The sequence below is a fragment of the Oryctolagus cuniculus genome, chromosome 9, assembly GCF_964237555.1.
Source record: "Oryctolagus cuniculus chromosome 9, mOryCun1.1, whole genome shotgun sequence".
NCBI lineage: Eukaryota > Metazoa > Chordata > Mammalia > Lagomorpha > Leporidae > Oryctolagus > Oryctolagus cuniculus.
This window is the reverse complement of record NC_091440.1, coordinates 63,187,555-63,213,119: the sequence shown is the minus strand read 5'-3', so window position 1 is coordinate 63,213,119 and position 25,565 is coordinate 63,187,555. Positions and strand designations below refer to the sequence as shown.

At 43.2% G+C, this 25,565-nt stretch overlaps 1 long non-coding RNA gene across 1 annotated transcript; it reads right to left on the bottom strand.

The window, feature by feature from the left end:
• Positions 1–671: 671 nt before the first annotated feature.
• LOC127492123 (uncharacterized) lies at positions 672–25,288 on the bottom strand. The gene is made up of 4 exons (XR_011378651.1): positions 18,428–25,288; positions 15,923–17,491; positions 14,402–14,620; positions 672–8,758 (listed from the first exon to the last, which is right to left on the bottom strand). It is a non-coding gene; the product is annotated as an uncharacterized lncRNA (long non-coding RNA).
• Positions 25,289–25,565: the final 277 nt, after the last annotated feature.

The following is a 25,565-nucleotide window of genomic DNA, read 5'->3' as shown; positions in this document are numbered from 1 at the left end:
GAGACACCTTGCTTTTCCTGTGGGGCTCCAGAAACACTCTCGTAATTTTGCATTATTCCCCTTCTGAATCACTGTTACTTAATCTATTGCTTCCTCTGGGCTTTATGATCAGAACCCCATAAGCTCACCACACCTTTGACCTCCACCCTTGATCAAGTTCTTTACTTCATTGATGAACAGTCTTTTCTCTCCAGACCTTTGTGACCATCAGGAACAGTGCTCTTCTTTCACCCTTTTGAGTGTTCATCTGTCATCTTCAGACCCTTATCTCAGCATATCTCCCTCTCTCTCTCTCTCTCTCTCTCGCTCTCTCGTGCTCTTGCTCTCTCTCCATTACAAGCACATCTCCTGAGAATAATTCACATTTCTTCCACACATTGCTCCTCTTGCACAACTCTGCCTGTCCCTGATCCTCTGATTCTATCAGTCATCTTCAAAATAAATATAAAACTGACTTCCCAACTCATTTCTACAAGACACTCATGTACTCTATGCCTCTTTCCTATGGGGGAGTGGGTGACACAGATAGAGGAAGAAGAAGGAGAAGAAAGGCCTAGACAACCAATTGAGTTAATCAACAAAAACAAAGATAGGATAAAAAAATGATAAAAAGACAAGGAGAAACCAACCACAAAGAAGGCAGACTCCTCGATAAATGGAGGTGGGGAATATACAAGGCAACCACCCATGATCTATAGGAGGCTAAGTTTTAAGGTGATAACTTTGTATTGCTTACAAATGATGTCAGAGACATCCAAATGGCCCTTGGCAGAATACAGGTTCCCTATCCCTGAGAAAAGATTTGGAAAAATCTTCTTGTGAGTGGTCTTTCAAAAACAACTGTAAGGTAAATAGCCATGAAGCATAGAATAGAGAAGCACAGAATAGGCAAGATGAAGACCATACAGAAGTTCATGGCCCTCAGAAGAAAGTCCAAGTAAAGTGTAGATGCAATTCTGGGCCTTAGGGGTCCATACTGGGCACAGTAAGGAAGGAAACCCAATCACCAAGACATTAGTGTTGTAGGCAGATTACTGCCACCAATGGTTTAAAAATGAACTTTATAGATCTTCTTAATATACAATATTTTGAGGTCTAGTTTTTTTGGTTTTAAATTTCTTTTAAAGTTTATTTGAAATATAGAGGTCAGAAAGAAAGACAGAGAGCTTCCAATTGCTGGTTTGCTCCCACAAAGCCCACAGCAACCAGAGATGGGCCAGGTCAAAGCCAAGAGCTCAGAACTCAATCTGGGTCTCACACATGGGTGGCAGGAACCAAAGTTCTTCAGCCATCACTTGCTTCCTCCAGAGTGGAATCGGAAACGGAGGTGGAACTTGAACCCAGGCACTCCAATACGGCATGCATGTTTCTCAAGTGGGAATGTAACCACTACACCAAATGCCTAATCCAGATCTGGTTTTTTAAAAATTAGATTAAAATAGAAATGCATTAGCATAAGAAATATATGAATCTTACAAGGGAACAATTAAATTCATTTATGTAAAATTATTTGGAGGTACACTCAAAGTCTGTTCAATTTTGAAGATATATAGACAATATATTTCAAAGGCAGTAAGAATATTTGCTTCTTGCTTTTGAATAAATTTGTTATGATGCCAAGAACCAATTACTCATAATTATATGTTTTTCAGAATAATTAATTCAAAACCAATTAGCAAGGGTCTGAACCTGGATTTTTTTTTCCAGTTCCCTTAACAAATTGGCTGTGGGTGTTTCTTGAAAGGGAAATACAACACAATTACGTTCCACCTTTTCAGAGGACCTGACATGCTGCCACCATTGCACAATGAAGCAAACAGGTTTTTCTACTAAACCAGGCAAAGCTTATGCTTAAAGAACAGAGCATCCCAGGGGAGCGTCCAATGCTGAGAAAAGCAAGGTAGACAATCAAATCTGCATCATCTGATAGTGGCCAGATTTGGGGGATGGCAGTTCACACACACTGACAGTGCTTCCCTACATTTATCTTAGAAAGCTTTCCCTACTCAAGGTCCAAAACAAATACATGCCCCTTTGACAAATGAAAGATTCCACTTGGGAAACAGGAGTTGAAGGCTTTTACCCCTTCCGTATCACATAAATCACAGTATCATGGAGTAGACAAAGGTCAGTGACTACATCCACACTGTTCTTCATCCTCTGTCTTGCCCCCACTGGGACTACAGAATTTCTAGGGACTGGATGTCAGGTGTTAACTAAACACAGTGATCAGTACTGCTTTTTGTCAATGCACAAGGAAGCCTCCAGAAGCAATCCAAAGAGTAAAGAAACAGCAAGATGAATAAAACAAAAACGTGCTTCCTTTCTGTTATGTCCTAGATTGTGGTGGGCCCTCATTAAGGATTTGTTTAAACCCACTGTACAGCATTGCATGGAGGTGCATAGAAGCAGACTATGGAGAGAAAAGTTTTCTGGCTGTTAGAAAGAAATTATTCTCATCTTCCTCCATTCCCTCACCTTATTCTCACATCTGTGTCCTGCTTCCGACCTTGGCATAGTTCCCTGACAGGAAGGACACAGATTTATGATTGTATGACCTCTGAAGTCTTTTCCCAGGGAGGACAGCCAATCTTACAAAAAGAGTTGGACTTCCTGGGAAGGCCCTGAATAGCCCCACTGTTGTCTCAGGAAGATGCCCATGTGTTCAGTTAGTACGTAATCAACCACACCCCCAAAAATCTCAAGCAAAGGCATACTACATAAAGTTCACATTTGAGTTGCTTTGGACAAGTTTCTGGAAAGAACCAAAATGTTCCTTATTACGGGCTGTTTCCTACAAATGAAAATTGGCATCACTTGGTTAACAGTCAACACACTTAGCTCTCACTTCCTTAGCTGCAGTGCAGAGGTTAAGCCATTAACCAGCAGTAGAGAATTAAGCATGAACCAGTGGCTAAGTACTATGACCAGGGCCACCTGGTCTATGAAGGCACATCAACACAGATCCTAAGGGGAATTTGGGAAGAATTTCATCAAAGAATTAGATCCTGAATGCTTGAATAAAAGGGAGATGTCAAAGAAACTGAAGTACTTCTGATAGTCTCACCAATTGTATATTAATTCAATTCAACATATCAAATAATATTTATGCAGGCAAGATTCAAGATTGAGATCAATGACATTTTGAAGACATGGCCCCACAATTCTTCCATATTCCTTCTTCTGAAAGACAAATCTATGTCCCCTCTCTGTGAATCTTAGCTTTATGAATTGAGTAATCAAATTTAGAGGAAGAGGCACTATATTGGTTTTCATACCCAGGCTTTAAGACACTGGGTTTTTATTTCCTGTCACTTGAGATGCTCACACTAGAGACCCAACGACCATATTGTAAGGAAGCTCAAGCAGAATACGAAGAGAACCACATGAAGAGGAAGCAAGGTCCAAAGCTCATAGCCTAACCCCCAAGCTGACAGCACCAACTCATCAGGTATGTGAGGCAACCATCATGAAAACATCCACCAGACCCAAACCAAGCTGCCCAGCTTACCCCCATGGTAAGTAGATGAGCTGATCTTTCTGAGCCCTTGGAAAATTACAGATGTCCTAGTAAACACATTGTCTGTTGTAGTTTTAAATGTCTAAGTTTTATTGTACTGTGATATGTCACTGATAAGTCAACGTCCCACCAGACACCTTTAGGCAATCCAAAGGTTAAAGGTGATTATGCCTTCATCCAATACCAGTGTTTTTAGTCTAAGAGAGCAGATTCAGGTTAAGAAATGCATTACTTTTCAGCAAATATAAATTTGATGCTGGAAGTTTTGCAACAATCTCTGTTAAATCAATATCCTGCAGGCTTAAAAATTGAAAATAATGATACTTATAACAAAAATATAGCACTAGAGACCAATTCAAGCAATCTTCTTCCTAACATGGGAATGAAATTGCTGTTACCTTTGGCATGTTTGTCTTCAATTGTGTATTAATCCATGAAGGACTATTTTAATGGTTTAATTCCTCTGGAACATTAGATTACATGGAGAGAATTGTGATTACATAACCATGAGATGTTCAGCATGGGACAGAATACATCCACTACCCTCACAAAATTTAAAGTAAATGAAACTCCAGAGGACCTGACAAATTTACTACAGCATATCTTAGATACTTACAATGAAGTTATATTCATTTATTTGTCCATTTGCTTGACAAACACATAATGAGTTCCCTCCATATGCCAAACATCTGTTAGGGACCCACCATAAAGCAAAATAAAAAGGCACACAATGGATAACAATGACAGCAATGATAATCTTCTGTCTCAGCACTTTGTACTGCTGTAACAGAATACCCGAGACAGAGTAATTCATAAAGAACAAAAATTTATTTCTCACAGATCTGAAGGTGAGGAAGTTCAAGATCAAGGCACTGGCAGGTTCAGCTGTCTGGTAAGAGCTTTATCCTCCAAAGGAAAGGAACACTGTGTCCTCACTCAGCAGAAGAGCAAACCAGCAAGCTACCTTGATGCAGAACGCAGCCTCTTTTATAAGGGCCTGGCCTCAACCCCATTCCTGAGGAAGGAGCTCCCTGGCCCTACAAACTTAGTGCTATCACATTGGTAACACCTGATTTTCAGAAGGGACATAGTAAAGCCATAGAATCTTCTGAAAAGGAAAACTTTGTACCTTTTCCATCCCAGCTGGATTTAAATACCTTCTATACTTGTCTACAAAGCATGCCTGCCCATATATCTGGGGAAACTATGCTCATGGACCTTGCATATTTCTGAAGCTACTCTACAATGGGGCAGAACTACCAACAGAGACTCATGCATTCCACAGCATTAAGGGGATGAACACCCTGGAAAATACAGTGCACTGGCCCAATTCTTTTATGTTAGCCAGTATGGTGGTATTTGCTATTTTTCCCTTCTTTTGTGTTCTTACTTCCACTAAAAACACCGTGATTTTTGTTGAAGGAATCACTGTCAGAGCCTATGTCTGCTGCTGCCCAGGTTAGCCAAGGTTACCCATTCCACTCTGCTCTTCTTGTCTACAATAATTGGTTTGGAGTTGGGTAGGAGACATGAGTGAGGAATATTGGGACATTCTTCATGGCTACCAGGAATGAGAACCTATCTTTTACCTTGGGTTTCAAAGCTGAGGGATGTCAGTCTGGCACTCATGGGGCAAAACAAAGGGGTGTATCTGACATCAAAAGAACATAATGCAGAGAGAAGCAGAAAACAGACATGGCAAAAGTCATTAGGTACTGGGGAGGTGAGAACAGGCTACTTGAGCTGTTATTTCCCATTATTTTGCTTAAGTTTATTTCAGTAGTGTTTCTGTCACTTGTCATAAAAAATCCTAAACTAGCTAATCTATCAGATAGATCTATTTGGGGCCAAGAAACAGTATTTTCAAAAGTTAAGTATTATTTGAAACAGGAGGTAAAAAAAGCCCCAGGCCTGAGGCCTCTCCAATGAAGGTGTTCCAGGCAGCCTAAGCTAAATACAAGAGTCCTGAGGGTGCCTGTGATTTGGCATCAGGGAACTGGTGGAGAGCAATGGGAACCAAAGGGATAGGGTGACTCCCAGAAACTTTTCACTTGTGCCCGTGACCTTGATGTGTCACGACTATGCATCAAATAGAACTTATGTTTTTATAAAGATCTACAATACTAGGTGGTTGGCACTGTGATGCAACTTCCTGTTAATGCACCTTGGAAGACAGTGGATGATGGCCAAAATACTTGGGTCCCTGCTACCCATGTGGGAGACCAGGATGGAGTTCCTGGCTTCTAACTTCAGCTTGGTTCAACCCTGGCTATTGTGGCCATTTAAGGAGTGAACCAGCAAATGGACGATTGATCTCTCCTTCTCCCCCGATCTCTCTCTCCCTCCTGTCATTCTGCCTTTCAAATAAATAAATATCTTTTTAAAAGATCTACAATGCTATATTTCACTTAATCCTCACAAACATGCCAGGAAGTTCACCACTGTCCCTTCCTAGATGTGATGTGACTTATTCCCAGAAGCTGGAGGGACATGAATTCAAATCTAAGTGATCTGACTTCAGATTTCATGCCCTTTCCATGACTTCACACCTATCAGAGAAAATGAGGGTAATCTCTGTAAAGAATTTTCTTTGGAAGAAAAAAAAAGAAAATAGCAAAATCTGATATCAAAATGTTGTCACTATTAGTATCAACTGAAGATGTAGGAACTACAAACTGTCACCTTGAGACGGCAAGCTGAAAAATGCTTCCTATTTCATCAGGTTTATCAGATAACATTTCTAAACAGTTACTAGATTTTTCACCTCTGTGAGTATGTAATCTTCCCCCTCTTTAGGACAGATTAGTTGGCCAAAGCTGGCACTGTGACAAGGGTCTAAAGGATGGAAGGGAGACAGGACTGTTTGAGGAGTTCGGGGAAAGTTTAAAAGGCCCCACTGACATCCCAGTTAGGAATTTATAGCAAGATGATAAGCTGGAGAAGCCAACATCGCCACAGAGAAGACTTTTCTATATCAATTTTGCCCAATTTAATCAAGAAGCTGGCCAAGAGAATACAGTGATGGTTTTGTATAAGGAAAGGCCTGGGAAAACAAGAAGAGAAAGTCAAAGAAACGCTATGTGGATTGTAGGTGGTGGACATGGTGCAGGGTTATGGGAAGGAGAGAGTAAGAAGTTGGAACCCGAGTTCCCACCCTGGGGATTAGTGCAGAACCTGTGGAAGGCTGAGATGGACATCCTGGCTGAGGGCCTCTTCCCACTCTACTGTCTTACAGACAGAGGCCTAGCACAGGTGGGAGGGTGGAGAGAACAGTTAAGGAGGGAAACCTTTGCAGTGTCTGTGTAGCATGCACAGTAGATTGAGAACTGTAGGCCCTGACATAATGGGACTAGGATAGGAAGCAGGGCAGATAATCCTAGAGAAGCTCTAGGGCCAGGGTCACACACAGCAAATGTGAAAAACTGTGATTTGCCTATCAGGGAAGGCCAGGAACAGGTGGGTCAACAGAAGGAGGCCCAGGGCCACTACAGGTTAAAAAAAGAGACAATCTGAGGCCACTAGCCATGGAGAGCAACCAGAAACCCACCAGGCTGCCCAGTCAGCAGGTGACAGAGTCCACTGAAGGTCCAGTGACAGGTCGGGAGTCCCCTTCTCCCCATGCACTGAGCCACTCCTCCATTATCCAGAGACCACCTTAGACAGCGTTCCAAGAAAAGGCGGAGCATTCTGAAGTCTAAGCAATTATCCCTAAGCATTGACTTAACCCTAAGGAGACAGTTTAAATGACTGGACCAGATTATACAGCAATTAGTGTGTGTGTGTGTGTGTGTGTGTGTTTTCCTAGCATCCAGTAAACTGGAGTTTCCTGAGGGCTTTGTACCTTCTTCATCAGTCTCTGTATAAATCCCTACCTAGGCTTTGATGCTTGCTTATTCTCACTACCACAGAGTGATTTGACTTGCTTATTTGGAACACTGTTTTCTTGGCTTGCTTCAGCAAGAGAAATCACCTGCAGAATTTGTTAAAAATACAGATCTTTATATTTGATATACAGTCCCACCAGACCTACTGATTACAATCTCTATTTTTTATAAGCACTCCCAGCAACTCCCATGACCAATTCAACACATGCAGCTCTGGATTCTGGCTGGGCTTCCACGTGTTAAATACAATGGCATAGCCCTCCGGACTGCACAGCTTAGTGGGCTGATCCTGGTAATGTTTGTACCTATCCTGTCAATGTGGTGTTGTTCTTCTTGAACCAGGATACTTCATGATTATATTTCTTTCTCCTCAAATGTTTTGAGGCCCAGATATTATCACCTCCTTATCCTGCTTACAGAGAACCAAATTAAATTCTCTGAATTTGATTAAAAGTGTTAAACCCTTTGTGTTTAGTCATGCAGACAAATCAACATCTTAAATGGCTTCGTTCTATACCTGAACCTGGCCATCAGGATTGGTTTGTGAGTGAGTGGTGCCAATCAGAGAAAAGCTGACTAAGGTTCATGCTCTCTGGTAAGGCTAGGGCTACCCTGTCTCTACCCCAGATGTGAACAGGAAAGCACAGATAGACACTGTAAAAGCAATTGAATACTAACCACAATTTTGGAGGAAAGACCCAAAGTCTGCATATTCCACCAACTCACTTGCAAAGTTTATAAACCATTAACCAGACCAAGAGCAAGAACCTATGCTCCAATTAGACATAGTCTGGACGCTGGAGAATAACGAGATATGGTCACAAGGAATCATGCGGGACAGGGGGCAACAAAAAGTTCATGGTTTAAAGCCAAGTGAGGAAGAACCCTTGGCTTGCAGAAAAAGCCTTTCTCTTCCAAGCACTGAGTAATCAGGATGAGCTCCAGAAGTGCAGTGCAGGAGATGCGTAGTCAAACGGAGGTCAAGATCATTTGGAAAGGAACAACAGAGGATGAGTAAGACTGGTTCCTGTCTGCCTATATTCAGTGAACTTCTCACACTATGTGAGAGACGGCCAGTGTCTGATCCCAGTCCAGAGAGGGCACCAGGAAGGAGCCACCCGCCCTGCTTCTCAAGGATCAGAAAGGAAATGAGGCAAGTGAACCCAATTTGGAGGAAGGAGTAGCCTTCTGTTCCCGGGCAGTCCCTGGTGTTTACTTGCTTTCATCTCTCACCGTGTTCCGACGAGGGTCTGCAGCAGTTTTGAGTTGGGATGCTCCAGGTGGAGACGTGCTGTGAATGTACAGAATCATGTGGGCAATGAATACATTCATGTCCCATCCAGGTTCCTGTCTCCTGCAGAGGTGGAAACATTAAGCGGACACTAGTACAGTATACAAATAGGAACAGAATTTATTTAACAGTGCAGGAATAAACACACATTCACACGCACGTGTAGGCTACGCTAACCTAGAGAGGAAAACTAGAGAGAGGAAAAAAAAATGGATCCAGTACCTCTGAGACAGAGTGGGAGAGATTCGTCCAGTAGGCAGTGGAAAGACAGAAACCGAAAGCTGCACACTCGAGTACACTTGGCAGTAGAAAACAGCTCTCTCGGGGACGGCGCTGTGGCAAAAGGGGTAAAGCCACTGCCTGCAGTGCTGGTATCCCATATGGACACCAGTTCGAGTTCCGGCTGCTCCACTTCCGATCCAGCTCCCTGCTATGGCTTGGGAAAGCAGTGGAAGTTGGCTCAAGTCCTTGGGCCCTTGCGCTCGCATGGGAGACCCGGAAGAAGCTTCTGGCTTCCTATTGGCACAGCTCCACCACGGGAGCCATCTGGGGAATGATCCAGTGGATGGAAGACCTCTCTCTCTCTTTCTCTCTCTCTCTGCCTCTCCCTCTCTCTGTGTAACTCTGACTTTCAAATAAATAAATAAATCTTAAAAAAAAAAAAAAGGAAAATAGCTCTCTCCCACCTTCCATTCTTTTTATGAGGAAGGGGAAGGTACCCACCCCTAATCGAATATAAAGGTGGGGTCTGAGCATGCACCCTGGTCCCCACTGGGACAGGTGTATCCTGGGAAGGTGGGCATATCAAACTGACATTTAAAGAGACAGCAGGATTTTGCAGGTATAGAAGAGTTCCAACAGGCCTAAACTCTAACTAGTTACACTGCATCAAGAGAACTGAAGAGAGGAAGGAATACAGAAAATACTGACAAATGAACACAAAGGGCAGGGTAAGGAGAAAGGAGTGGAGTGCGCAGTGAGCTGGGTAGCAACACTGTCACCTGTGGGTGATTCCACTGGTCCTGGGGGAATGTGATGAGGACCTGGGCTGTTGCTGGGTCAGTGGGTCCCGGATGGAGACACTATAAAAACAACTTTTAAAGAGTGGCTCCAACATGGGACACGGTGGGTTAGAGAAAGATGAGATTGTCAATGATAACTGCAGTTTCTGGTTTTGGTACAGATTAGTTGGAAACATTATTAGTCATAAAGAAAATACAGGGGGGCCGGCGCTATGGCACAGTGGGTAAAGCTGCCGCCGCCTACATTGCCAGCATCCCATATGGGTGCCGGTTCGAGACCAGGCTGCTCTACTTCCGATCCAGCTCTCTGTTATGGCCTGGGAAAGCAGTAAAAAATGGTTCAAGTCCTCGGGTCCCTGCACCTGCATGGGAGACCTGGAAGAAGCTCCTGGCTTCGGATCAGCACAGCTCCAGCTGTTGCAGCCAACTGGAGAGTGAACCAGCAGATGGAAGACCTCTCTTTCTCTCTCTCTCTCTGCCTCTCCTTCTCTCTGTGTGTAACTCTGACTTTCAAATAAATAAATAAACCTTTAAAAAAAAAAAGAAGAAAAAGAAAATACAGGACAGCCATCAGGTCAAAGAAGAGACATCCATGCAGGGATAAGAAGTCACCTCAGAACCAGTGTGTTCCCAACTAACCAAGACAGGTCACGAAGGAGAAACACCTCCAGAGCGGATACCAGGCAGAGCTGGGAGCTTCGACCCCAGCCTCAGGCAGGAACAGAACAAGATGAGTACCATAACTGCTTCAACCAGGAAAACGAAACTAGGGGAGGAGCTCCATTTGCTTAAATTAAAACCTACTTCTGCCTTGCTGACTCCAAAGATACATCGTTCTGTAACCAAGAATGCCCGTTGAGGCAGGAGTGGGGCACATGGGCAAAGAATCTACAAACTGTTTAGGGCTTGTGCTTGTTTCTCAGAGGCTGTTCTAGGAAAGCTTATCTTGCAACATTGCTGGCAGGGGGGCTAGAGGACCCCTAACAGGGAAAGCTGCGAGAGACCCATCTGTCGGGTTTTTGAACACGCAATGTATGGCTATGTCTGTTGCCTGAGCAGGATGGGCTCAGAAGCTCCCCCTTTTTCTACATACTCAGCATTCCCTGAACCTTGCAGCAAAAGCCCCGGCAAAGCCCTTCTCAGAGAGGCAGGTTGTCTTCGTTGTTGTTGTTGTGGTTTGTTTTAGGGAACTATACCTTCCTGCCATCCCCTTCACTTGTCACAGGTAAGTAAAGCTTTCAGCGGAGTGGCTCTTGGGTTGTGGCTGACTGGTGACCACCGAAGGGTGACCACTAACGGCTTTGTCCTGTGCTTCCAGGAGTTCTGGTGCTGTAACTGCTTTATTGCATTGTTTGTTGAGTATCAGAAACTTCTGTGAGCAATGGCACTGTGACAATAGGCTGGAGGAGCGACAGTCTTGCAGGATAGAACCTTCAAGTCTGGCTCCGGAAGCGGGCAGGAAGTGAGGAGATGCAGAGAATTACTGAAGCTCAGAGTCAGCTAAGGGGCCATGGGAGCTGGCCCGAGCTGCAAACACCTAGAGTTTTTATTATTATTATTATTATTAAATATTTATCTATTTATTTGAAAGGCCAAGTTAAGAGACAGAGAGACAGACAGACAGAGAGATCTTCCATCTGCTGATTCACTTCTCAAATGGCTGCAATGGCCAGAGCTGAGCTGATTTGAAGCCAAGAGCCAGGAGCTTCCTCTGGGTCTCCTGCATGGGTACAGGGGCCCAGGCACTTGGGCCTGCTTTCCCAGTGCATTAGCAGGGAGCTGGATCAGAAGTGGAGCAGCCGCTTAAACCCAGCGCCACAGGTTGTGACTTTAGCCACTATGCTATGGCGCCAGCACCACACCTAGAGCTTTAGCCAATGGAAAGACTGTGCCCAACCAGTCCAGGCTTCTATGGTTTGTACTGGTCAAGCTCCTGTGCAAACTGTGAGCATGCCTCAGCTGAGCGCATACACTGCTTTCAAGACAAAAACGGCAGCAGGTTGTATAGGAAATCGACAGCCAGGAAGGACATTTAAACTATTTAATAGGCAGAATGGCAGGGTCTGAGTGATCAAAATGGATGTGGGAAAGAGTCTGAGCTCAGGATTGGTTAGAGAAGTGTTTCAGTGGTTGAGGGTGTGGGCCTAAGAGGCCAAACAAGGGAGCTGTCTGGGGGGACAGAGAGGATGAGGTGGATGGGAAGCCCCCTACGGGGCATAATGAATATTCCTTGGTAGCTGACCGGAAGCACATGTAACTGACAGCAAAGCTGTGGGCCCTAATTCTAGGGAGACTGGTGGTGCCCTTACGGAAATGAGCAATTCAGAGAAGTTCTGGAGTGAGGGAGGGGGAGAGAGGGAACCCAGCAAGGGTGTTTGGGTTTAATGGACTAGGGTGCAAAATCAAAGGGAGGGTCACAACAACCAGTCTGTGAATGCGGGACCAAAGCTGAAGCCATAGATACATCAGAGATGGAGATGGAGAACTGGATCAATCTGATTTAAATGCTTGCTGAGCATAAAAAGATGTGGCTTAGTAGCTACTGTGGATACTCCAGGGGTGGATGGGGATCTTGGTCGTGGCACATACTTTCTTGTTTCCTGAGGCTCTGTGGTCCTCTTGTTCCTCACAGAAAGGTAGGCAAAGCACACAGAACAGTACAGCCCCTGAGCCATATACCCGGGCTGCACTGTTCAAAGCTGATCTGTCCAAGAGGCAAGGCAAAAGAAGAGCCCAACAGGTGTGCTCTGTAGTGCAGTGGGCTAGGTTGCTGCTTGGGACACCTGCCTCCCATATCAAACAGCCAACTTGAGTACCTACCACCAAACACTTCTGATCTAGCTTCCTGTTTTATACAGTATTTATCTCACTGAAGCCTTTGAAAATCCTTGTAAAATGGAGATCTTTAGTACTGTATCGTGCATGTTTTGCAACTGAATAAACTGAGGCACTATGTGCTCAAGTCCTTTGCAGTAGTTAATAGGTAAGCTGGACCATGAACACAAGTGGTCCAAATACAAACTCAGCCCTTTTTCTACGCTGACAACTTACTCAGGCATATTATTTTCTATTGTTAACGATAAATCATCCTTCCACATCCAGCACTTTACCTAGTTATAAGGAAGGGATTGGAATAACTATCTTCATGGAAATATATCTAAGAAAGTTTATATAAGAGATAAAAAGTCAAGATGAAATAGAAAAGAAAAAGAAAGATTTATGCAGTGGTTAAAACGTAGACTTTGAGTTTCCCTGTCCAAGTTTCATACTGAATACTGCAGTATGTTTGGTCTAAAACAGGTTTCCAGAAACCTGCTGGAGGTGAAGCACCTCAGCTCTGCCCTCTCTTCAGGTGTCCACCGCAAGCTGATGCTCCCCTCACCCCCTTCCTAGTCCTGCTCACAGCCACAGCCCCGCCCCTTAACACCACAGGGGAGAAGGAGCTTAAACAGGTAAGAAAGAGGCAGTAAGTGAGCAATAGACAGAAACCTTCCATTTAAGCCTTTGCCAACTGTGGCGAGGACCAAGCCACTCTGTTTTGCTCAAAAAGTATTCCTTGATAGGGAAAAGATTAGATGCGTTGAAAGGAAAGCACATGAAAAAAGGATTCTGTGTTTCCATCTAGATCATTCAGCCTCTCGTTCTTAAATTCCCCGGGAGCGCCTGCTAGAAGCCAGAGAAAGAAAAAGGGGAAAAAGTGAATGGGAGGGGAGTAGGATAATTAGATGGGGATCCTGTCTCATAAATTTTATTCTCAAAATACAGTGTGAATAATCATATAAGGGGATGAAACAAGAATAAATATGGGTATTACAACCTCCTTTGAAAATTGGACTCAAACTGTTTCAAGTCATTTTAACAATCTTGTGGTTTCTTCTATAATGTATTTTCCAAATCGCTCTAAAAAGCCTCCAGGCACACATACAATGAACTCATTCAGCCGAGTTCTTAAAACAATTGATAAACGTAATAAAATGAACACTGGCTGCATCGAATGCTAACTCACATTGAGATGAGTCCTTGCCCTTCTATGGCATTTATGGTGAAGTCACTGACCTCTGGGTAAGGATTAATTAAACCTCCCAACTGGAATGAGGGGCATACTTCCAGGAGAGTACAATTAAATCCTGTTCTAAAGTACCTTCTCGTTCAGGGATTGAGTTACACCTGGGTTGGACTATGCCCCCGGTGTACCTACGAATGTACAGCACATCTTTCACTCTGCAACCCTGAGTGCTTCTAACACAAGGTTATCCTTTGTCCAGGAAAACTGATTAAGTAACTGACTCAAAAACATTCCACTTCTCCTCGTCTATCCCCTGCCACCTCTCGGTTCCCAGTCCCAGATGACATCCATCTAATCCTACATTTAAAGTATTACAGGATTTGGCAAAATGATACAATAATTAATTTCCCAAACTCAACTGCTTTTCGTTTCTCCAATCTGCCTTCAATAAAAGATCTGTACAGAATGTCCCATGGCTGTAGGAGCTCTTTCAAACTAAGGGTTATGAGATTAGTCTTTCTTTATGCCTTCAGTTCTGGGATTTATTTAGTTATGTTATATTTTTAGAAACCATATTTCTTAAAGATATAATTCCTCTCTAATTGCAGCTCGAGGTCTATATGACATAGGCTGTTTAGGGAATGGACTTAGAGCTTAAAGCAGGAAATGGCCACATACCTATCAGATGGCAACAGTAGTGCTTTGAGCTACCACCGTTCTCTATGACATCTGGACAGCAACCTTAAATGCAACATCATCTATTCAGGTAAGGCTGGGACTTTTATTCAGCCATCTTTCAGGCCTTCAGGTCTCATTTCTTCTCTGCCAGGTTCAATCTGATCCTCCAACTCGCGAGTGCCTCACACCATGGCAATGGCAGAGAAGTTCCTTGCCCACCTAGGCCAGATACAAAGTCCAGTTTAAATGAAAATCATGACCACGTGCAAATAAGAAACAGAAATCACATCTACCACTCATTCCAGGTTCAAGCAAGCTCGGACTGAGACAACCAAATCTAAAGACGGTGAGAGAGTTTTCTGAAAAGGAAATCAGAAACTTCAGGACATGTTTTAAATGATAAAATGTAAAAGAATGAAAGGGCTTGTTCAGGGAGAAAAGAATGTGCCAGGGGCAGGGAAACAGTTTCAGAATGCCATGTGTATGCCCAGGGAGCTGAGCCGTGAGCATGCAACAATCTGCTTGACTGAAGGGGACAAAATTAAAAAAAAAAAAAAAAAATTTAGGCATTACCCAAAGACTCCCGTGTGATACTCTCCCGGAAGAGGAAACACATCCTTAAAAGATGAATGGCTCTTTGGTTATTTTATTTAGTGTCTAATATTAAAGTTCCTCAGAATTTGTTCTTTTTGTATTTTTATTTGAAGTGCAGCAGACAGAGGTAAAGAAACAGAGAGAGAGATCCTCCACCCACTGGTTCACTCCCCACATGCCCACGACAGCCAGGGGTGGGACAGGGTGAAGCCAGGAAGCAGGAACTCAGTCTGGGGTCTCCCACGGAGATGGCAGGGACTCACGTACTTGAGCGATCATCTGCTGCTTCTGGGGTTGCACATTAGCAAGAAGCTGCAATCAGAAACAGAGAAGAAGCCGGCGCTGTGGCGCAGCCGACTGATGCCCTGGCCTGCAGTGCCGGCATCCCATATGGGAGCTGGTTTGAGTTCCGGCTGCTCCTCTTCCGATCCAGCTCTCTGCTATGACCTGGGAAAGCAGTGGAAGACGGCCCAAGTCCTTGGGCCCCTGCACCTGTGTGGGAGACACAGAAGAAGCTCCTACTTCTAGCTTCAGATTGGCACAGCTCTGGCCGTTGTGGCCATCTGGGGAGTGAACCAGCGGATGGAAGACCTCTCTCTCTGTCTCTACCTCTCTCTGTAACTCTTTCAAATAAATAAAATAAATCTTAAAAAAAAATATATAAACAGAGACAGAAATCAAACCAGGCACCTCAACATGGGATGTTTGCTACCCAAGCAGCCTGTTTCCTGCTGTACAAAATGCCCCCTCAAACTCCCGCTCTGACCCCAATGATAAAACATTGATGATATTTCCATGTTGCTCATCCCTAAAGCACAATGGGTTGCTAATGGCCCTCTTGCTCACATATTAAGGGAGCCATAGAGATGATATCCTAGAAGTACATAAGCAGGGAGCTCCTACAGAGATGTAGCCCAAAAGTGATACCTTCAACAAGAACATGGGAGGTCAGTAAAGGTCCCGGTTACGGCACGCAAAGATTAGACATTAGAAGAACAAGCAACTACAAAATCTGAATTCATGTTTCTGGGGACGCCTCCTCCATTCAGCACCGGGCACTGCTATCTCTGTACCCGGAGCACAAATCCACTCCTCAGGATGAGCCTACACATTTCTGCACTCACACACAGTGACAACAGCGGAACCAATCACCCGTTCAAGGAATCTTTTTGAAAGCACAACAAGCTCTGGAGATCACAGTGAGGATGAGGTCAGCCGGACTCTGAGTGGAACTGAGAGTTCCTTCTCTTCTGACCGCTGCCTACGTCACCGTTAATCCTACTGCCCAAGGATTTCCGCACTGGTGGAGCAGAAAGTCCCAGGACCCCGGGGAGCCTCCTATCTTGGGTTCTGGACCACTGCACTTCTCTCTCCGCCTCATCTCAGCAGCAGCCCACAGAGCTCAGCGGCTTTGCCAGCAGGTCTCGGTTCAGAGTCCCTTGATCATTCGCTGCAGACAACAATGTCCAGCTGGCTTCCATGTACTGTTACAGTGTGTTTTCCCTGTCTGTCTTCTGCAGACACAAAGCAGTAGAGCAACATCCACAAGTTCAAGCACTTTTGTACTGACTCAGTAAACACGTTAAGTCTTCTTAGGGGGTAGGGAGTGGAGGCCGCTGTGTCCAGGGGTGCAGGCTGGGAGGATACTCTGATGGGGATGGGCAGGCGATCCTCTGTCTCCTACCCTGCTCATCCCTCCAAGCATTTGAAGACAGTCAGAGTAGTTGGCACCAAAACTAAAGGATGAAGGGATGGAGAGGGACTTGAAGAAGTCGGTTTTGTTTTCTTTTGTTTTAAATTCAAAAAGCAGAGAGATAAAGAGAGTTTTCATCCCCTGGCTCACTCCCCAAATGCCCTTAAAACAGAGGGTGTTGGAGGGGCAAAGCCAGAAATTGGGAACTCAGTCCAGGTCTGCTACATGGGTGGCAGGGAACCAAGTCCTGGAGGCATCACTGCTGCCACCTAGGGTGTGCATTCCAAATTGGTACCCTCTTCCTACTACAGACACTGTTTGCTCCAGAAGATGGCCTTTGAGAAGCCCGCTGGAAGCCAAGTCCTCCAGACACATACCCACGGTCTCCACCTGCACATAGGCAAACACTTTCTTTGTTTTCTCAGAGGTGGGAAAGGAGGTGAGGATATTGGTCTGTCATCAGACAGTATGACATAAGCCATCAGGAGAAATCAGAGAGCATAAAAACAGAAAATAACCACGTTCACATGTTCTTGCCTTCATTTTAAATTGTTTTCAAAAACGGAAGATGCACTGCTCTCTTCATTTTCTAAGAAAAGGAATCAAATCTGCATGGTAAAAGATGTTTCTTCTGAGGACAGGGAAATAGAACCCAGATCCCTTCTTGAAGTTCTGATTTGCATGTTTTCCCCATTCTCCACTTTAGGGATATTTCTCTTTTCCATCTAAACCCCAGAGGAAGATTCGCTCCAGCTCAGGTTTTTGCCTAGTATCTGGTCCTCATCGAGAATGGGTACTGGAATCTGAAGACCAAAAAGCAGAAGTCATGTCAAGGTGACACAAACTTATCTGTGTAAAAAAGAAAAAGCACCAAAGCTCTCTGCTCTCCCCCCGCCCCCAAAACCCCATGTCTACCTCCGTGTCTATCTCTCATACACACACAAACACACAAACTCAATGTTAGCAATCCTAGGATACCTTTTGAAGAGACAGAAAAGAAGAAATCAAACAGAATTCATTCTTAGGAGAAAATAGATGCTTATATAGTGTGCCTTATGAGCAAAAAGAATTCCTAGAAAGAAAAAAAACAATCAATTGACAACACAATAAATTATTGACACTGCCTTTTTCTTCTTTGCACAGAAAGTGATGAAGACAACATCAAGAAAAGCTGCTTTGAGTTTCCTAGAGATCAGAACTAACAAGTCAAACAGGTTCTTCCCATAAAGCCAGTGCTTCCCCTCCCAGTGTATCCGCCTTTACTTCCACAGCAGCCATTCCTGCTGGCAGATGCGGAGTTTGTTGTGGAGTCAGCCTGGCCCACCTTTCATTCTGCAGGCTTCTGACAGGCAGGGGTGACAGAGGATTGAGATTCCTCCCCTCCATCAGCCTGCCAGGCATCCCAGGATCAGACCGCAGCACCTGTAACAGTGCTTCCCCAGGGCCTCAGCACACCGACCAGGCTAACATCAGGGGAAAGAACTTGACAAAAATGTGCCAGGTATTGCATTCACTTGCCAGGGTCAACAGGGACTTCTCCAGGCCTCTCCTTGTAACCTGGGGCATGCTACCCTCAGTTCAGTTCATGGTTAGGGTGTATGCACACACACACACACACATGCACACAAAGGAGGCTTAAAAACAACTGCCTTTTCATATTTATCTTTTTTCTTCTGTATTTCATCAGCAGTCAAAAGAGAATGCTCTGAGTCTCTTTAGAGGGCAGTCCCCAATCTCACCTGGTACAATTTCCTTTGTCAATGCCAGCACAGAAATGAAATCCATTCTTTGAGTTCAGACAGTCAGCACAAGATGCCTGAGTGACAATTACACGACGTGGTCACGAGAAATGCCTGGGGAAATCATACTTCTAGCTTAATCTCAGTGAATAGGAAGAAGCACTGAAATTGCAGGTTGATGTACCACCTCATACCCACCTGCAGTTTCAGCTTTTCATTCTCAAAAAACTCTTTGGAAGATGGGAAATAATATTAAGGTACAGTTGAAATCTCCATGACTTGTAGAAAGGATTGGTGGTTGGTAAACCTGGCTTGGTGGGGGACTGAAAACTTTTTTCCCTCCAGATTCATCCAGGGAAAAAGCAAACTAATTGCCAGTGTTGATTTCCAGCAGAAAACACCTGTCGTTTATTAAAGTGATTGTTGCAAGGAAATGCTATTTGTACAACCCAGGTGTTAACCAATGGGAGAGACGTCCACAGGAACTTGATGCCTGGGTGCTTTGATTTTAAAAAGCGAAGTTTTTCCTGGTGCTTGTCCTTAGGGAAGGTGACTTCCTCCTCCAGCAGGATGTAGTTACTGAATCGAGTGTTCCCTTGATGCTGCAGGTCACCCAGGTGTTTGCTGAGTGTGCAGATCACCAGTGACTCCAATGACATTTTTCATTCAAGCATGTGTGCTGGAGCCCCAGGCACCTATATTTTTTAACAAGATCTTCAGGAGAAGTTAAATAACTTGTCTAGCATCATATTATTGGCTAATGGCAAAACCAAAGCTGGATCCAGGTTTCTTAACCTTTAGATCAACAATATTAGCAACCCTGTGCTGCATTCAACATTACTAAGGAAACACAGCAATTAAAGTTGTCAGGCAAAGAAATGCAGGATGGTATTTCTTTAAGGCAACCATGTTTCCATAGACGGCCATGGAAGTTGAGGGTATCACTGAGTCACTATTTAAGGCTCTAGTTTGGAAGATCATGTGCTATTGTAATTTTAATAATTATTTCTACTTTACAAGTTTTTGATAGAACTCAGCTATTCAGCTACATGCTCAAATCCCGAGAGTTCAATGGCCAAAGCATCAAAGTCCAGGAATAACAAGTTCAAAAATGCTGCCTGTTCTGGCTCTGACCTCCAGCCCTGCTTTCTTTCATGATCTGGATCACAGAGGGAGGAGTCCCATTTGTTAAGGAGGAAGTGTATCCATGCCTCTTGCCCCTGTAGTAGCCACAAATCCAAGACAGGGTCTTGCTTTGGCACAGTGACTATTCACAAGCAAGGTGGTCTATTTCCTCAATGTTACACATGGTACAAGGGGCTCCCAGACACTTTGGCTGGGACCCTTTGGATTATAGTCCTTAATATTTCCTGTGAGTACCTGGGCTGCCCCCAATGGGTTTGGGTAGGATCTGGATAGAGTTGGGTAGCAGGGTCTGGGCTCCAGGACATCCTGCAATGAAATATAATTTGAAGGCAATCCAGAAATTGAAGCATTTTTATAAATACATTTTCTTTTAAAATATAAATTTTAGTTCTAATATTTTCTATTTTAAAAAGAGATTTATTTATTTATTTGAAAGCCAGAGTCTCTCTCTCTCACACACACACAAAGAGAGAGAGAGAATTATCCATCCACTGGTTCACTTTGCAAATGACCATAATAATCAGAACAGGACCAGCACAAAGCCAGGATCAAGGAACTACACCCGGGTCTCCCATGTGGGTGTCAGGGACCCAAGTATTTAGGCCATCTTCTGCTTTCCCATTCACATTAGCAGGGAGCTGGACTGGATGCAAGGCAGCTAGGACTTGAATCTGTGCCCCGATGTGAGAAGGAGGGCCAGGGACGTGCTTTTCACAGAGATTCTGTCCTGTTTGGCTGCAAAGGGAGCTGAAACGAGGCCAGTGCAATTATGCAGGACAGCCAGAATCAGGCAAACAGAGGTCAGACCAGGGTTTAGGCTGCAGCATCAGACTATTTGTACCATGGCCTGCCGAGCCGGGTCCTGAAGGCTGGAACCCTTATGGTAGGAAGAATGAAGCCCCCACAGATGTCCAGAACCTGTGACTATGTTGTGACCTAACACAGGGGAATTAAGGTTGCAGAATGAATTGAGTTGCTAATCAGCTGACCTTAAACTAAGGATATTATTCTGGATTAACCAAATAGGTCTAATGTAATCCCAAAGGTAGACGAGAAGGTTGGAGTGATGTAATACATGAAGGGATGGATCCATTTTTGCTGACTTTGAAGGTGGAGGAAGGGGCTATAAGCCAAGGAATATAGGAAGCCTCTAGGAGCTGGAAAAGGCAAGCAAATCGATTGTCCCCAAATATTTTTAGAAGGAACACAGTCCAACTGACACCTTAATTTTATCCCAGAAAGAAATGTGTCCAATTTCTCATCTGTAGAACAGTAAGATGTTAATATTTGTTTGTTTGTTTTTTGGCAGATGTTTGGCATAGCAGTTAAAACGCCACTTGGTGATCCTGCATCCCATATCACAGTGCCTGGGTTTGAGTTCTGGCTTCCTGATAATGTGGACTTTGGGAAGCAGCAGGTAATGGCTCAAGTAATTGAGTCTTGGATTGAGTTCTTGGCTCCTTGGCTTCAGCCTGTCCCAGCCTCAGCTGTTGTAGGCATTTAGGGGAGTGAATTAGCAGATGAAAGATCTCTTTTTTTTTCTCTCAGCTCTCTCTTTCTATCCCTCTATCCCTGCCTTTCAGGTAAATAAACAAATATGTGTTGTTTTTAAATAACTAGGTTTTTCATATCAGTAATAATAAACTAGTATCTCTTCTCATGTTTGTAAATGCATAAATAAAAAGCATTACATTATAATGGAAAGTAGTTAAATTGAAACTCAGTTATTTAAACATTTTTAAAGTTATGTAAAATATACTCATGTATAGCCCTTTATTAATTCACTAAATAATATTCTATTTCATGCTGGTATAATAATTACCAGACTTTTGAAGTAGTGATGGTCATCAACAATATTCTGCGATACCTGCCACAGCTGTGATATGATGATAAATTACTTGTGATTTCCAATTATGATGGTCACAGGTATGGTTAATATTGTTGTAGCTTATTGCTTACATTCATGGTGGAAGGAAACACCAAATGTCCTTCAGAGGTTAGTAAAAATTGAGATGCAATTTTCTCATTCAAGTTCATGGACTACTTAATTCTGTCCAGAAATCCATTAGGTGTCAGACTGGGGTTGTGACCTGCTGACTTGGCTGTGGTTAAAGCAAACTATTTCAGGACGAGCGTTTTGGACGTCAGGACAAGCACTTCGGACGTCAGACGACATCCTGGAAGATCTAAACACAAACAGCTCGAGAGAACATCAGAACCCAGGAACAAAGCCAAGGAGATGAGAGCAGCAGAGTCCCATGTGCGAGCCTAAGGCACACCTGCTGGGATGTGATAAGCTCAGCCAGGGGCAGTTCTGATCACTCCTATGCAGTTTCTCACTGGAAAATTCTGGGCAGATGCAGAATTCTCTTTATGCACAATATGTTTATAAAAATGCATCAATTTCTGGGAATTCTCTGAGCAGCCCCCACAGAAGGGAGATGATCCTATACCTGAAGGGGCTATCATTGAACATTCTAGGGATATGGTACCTGATTTGGTACCTGAAGCTGGGCTCCTTCAACCACCAGAATGGAATCAGGGTGGAAACAGTTCATAAACTATTCTGTTTGCCTACATGTTATTTTAGAGTGTAACTTTTCATTAGACTATAATTTTCCACAGATGTATTAGTCCGCTTTTCAACACTATAATGAAATACTTGACTAGGGCTACTTATGCAGAAGAATAGGTTTATTTAGCTCACCGTTTTAGAGGTTCCAGATCCCAATGGCATGGTGTGAGCTCTGTGGTGAAGGCTGCAGACAGCAGTCAAGACAGACAGCAATAGTGGCAGCATGGGCAGGGTCAATGATTGCATCCCAAACCATTAAGGAGAGAAAGCTAGGTGGCCACCCATAATCCCTTTTAAAGGCACATCACAATTGATTCAAGGACATAGCATGAGGTCCCACCTCCTAAGGGTCCTTGGCCCCTCCCCATACCACCAGTCTGGGGATCAAGTTCCCAAAACATGAACCATTGAGGGGACACTAACCATATTCAAACCACGGCAATAGGGGAATATAGATAGACAGATAAAGATCTTAAGCTTATTGAATACAGATAGTTCCATTATCCCAGAAAGTTCTTTTGTGTGGCTTTCTAGTCAAAAACTAACCTTCCTTTGTAAAGGCAATAACTGTCCTGACTTCTAGTATTTCTTAGCTTTCTATATCCTTGAACTTCATTCAAATGCATTTTATAATATGTATTGCCTCGTGTCTGTCTTCTTTCATGCAGCATAACAGCTTTATTGAGATAAAGTTCAGATACAATATAATATACCCATTTAAAGTATACAGTGCACCTTCAATATCAGTGAAAATTGATATTGTTGGTAAAATGTATCAGTTTATTCATTTTTATTGCTGACTAATGTTCCACTAACTATATGGATATACCATAACTTATTAATATATGCTCGATGGGCTTCTGAGTTATTTTCAGCAGTATTTTATATTGCTATGAATAAAGCTCCTACAAAGAAGGGGTTTTTTAAGACTTTTGGTGGACGTATTTTACGTCTCTCAGGTATATGCACAAGAGTAGAAATGCTTTGTTATAAAGGGGTAAACATAACGTGGTAAGAAACTGCCAATGGAGGTTCCAGGGTAGTTATTCCATTTTACACTCCCACCAGCAGTAAGCAAGAGTTCCAGTGGTTTTATATCTTTGTTACATTTGGCATTGTCTTATTTTCTATTTTTAGCCATTCTAGTCGGTATGAAATGGTATTTCTCTGTGGTTTTAATTTGCAATTCTCTGATGAAAATTTATATTGAGCACAACCCAATCTTTCTTACCACTGCCTGTTTTATTTTGTCAGTATTTGAGGAAGGAGAGACTCTGGCTACAGTTGAAGTTATTTTTGGTTCACCTTTGGATTCAATTTAGGAGGTTGGAATTCATTTACCACAAGGACACAATGTATTATGTTATTTCCTTTCTGTTTACCATCCTCTTCACTGCTGTCTTCTTGGAAAACTTTGGGTTTGGAAGGCAGAGAGAGAATTGTTGAACCAATTCTGTTCATCAAGGCTTCCTTTGGTCTACTGCTATTTAGCTTCTGTGCTAGACTCACAGAAAAATGTGATTTAGGTTTTGTATGAGTATTTCTCTGTTACCATGGGAACAAAGGGCTTTCATCTCTATCTGTATCTAGCTTCTGAATGAATCAGTAGCAACAAAAATGAGGAAATTCCAAAAATTATGAAAATTTTCAGCTGCTCTTGGAATGAGGTCTCTCAAAGGCACTAAGGTTGCACTGTAATATGCAGGGATTAGTGGGACCTAAGAAGTGGCTTCACTTTTCTCAATACAGGCACCCTCCACCACAGCCCAGTCCCCTGTATGCTCATCAGCCAGCACAAGTCATATGACTGTGATGATTCCCAGTTTTGGATATTCATCCTCAGGCTAAAGGAGAACCCTGCAGCAAAGTATTAGTATTGTTCTTTTCCAGTTTTTGTAAAACAGCTATAATGAGATAAAATTTACATGCTATACCATTTGCCCATTTAAAAGCATACAAATAAATGAATCTTAATTTATTCACAGATGCATACAAATGTCACCACAATAGATTTTAAAATATTTTCATCACCTCCAAAGGAGCCAGTACCCCTAAACTATCACCCTTTATTCTCCATCTTCCCTAACCCTAACCACTGATATCCTTTCTATCTCTACAGCTTTACCTATTCTGGCCATTTCATAAAAATGGAACCAAGTAAGCTGTGCTCTTTTGGGACTAGTTTCTTTCACTTAATGCAATGTTTTCAAGCTGTATTCTACTGGGGCATTTGTTAGCACTTCACTGCTTTTCATGATTAGTGATAATCTGTTAAAAGCAATGCCATCTCACTGTTCCAGGTGATCAGTTTCAGTTCACAGTTGGTCATGGTGAAGGGACTGGGAGTCAAAGGGAGCACATAGACAAGTCTAGTACCTGCTAACGCTAACTGATGGAGTAAATAAAGGGGAGAGCGATCCAACATGGGAAGTGAGATACTCAGCAGACTCATAGAATGGCAGATGTCCTAAATAGCACTCTGGCCTCAGAATCAGCCCTAAAGGCATTCGGAGCTGGCTGAAAAGCTCATGAGAGTATTTCAGGCATGGAAAGCCAAGACACTCTGGCAAAAGATCTCTGTGAGTGAGATCTCAGTGGAAAGAACAGGTCATCAAAGAAGGAGGTACCTTTCTCTGAAGGGAGGAGAGAACCTCCACTTTGACTATGACCTTGTCTAAACAAGATAAGAGTCGGAGAACTCAGAGGGCTTCCATAGCCTTGGAAACTCATGACTGGAGCATAGGGAGATTACTGATGCCATAGACAGGAGTGTCAATTGGTAAAGTCAACAACAGGAGTCACTGTGCACTTACTCCTCATGTAGGATCTCTGTCCTTAATGTGCTGTACACTGAGATTTAATGCTATAACGAGTACTCAAACAATATATTTCACTTTGTGTTTCTATGGGGGTGCAAACTGTTGAAATCCTTACTTAATGCATACTAAACTGATCCTCTGTAAAAAAAAAAAAAAAAAAAAGAAATTATCAACTCCCAACTTGACTCTCACTGGGATTAAACATGACAATAGGTCTGATCTGATTTCATCATCATTTAAAAAATCATCTATTATTTTTCACTTTATGTTTCTGTGTGGGAGCAAACTGTTGAAATCCATACTTAATGTATACTAAGCTGATCTTCTGTATATTAAGATAATCGAAAATGAATCTTGATGTGAATGGAAGGGGAGAGGGAGTGGGAAAGGGGAGGGTTGTGGGTGGGAGGGACGGTATGGGGGGGAAGCCATTGTAATCCATAAGTCATACTTTGGAAATTTATATGCATTAAATAAAAGTTTAAAAAAAAAAAAAAAGGCCTTTGAACATGTCCACCACCTTGGTAATGTTCCAGAACCAGCTGGACCAGAGTAGTCCAGTACGCTACAAGATCTGTGAAAACCTGGCTATTTTCTG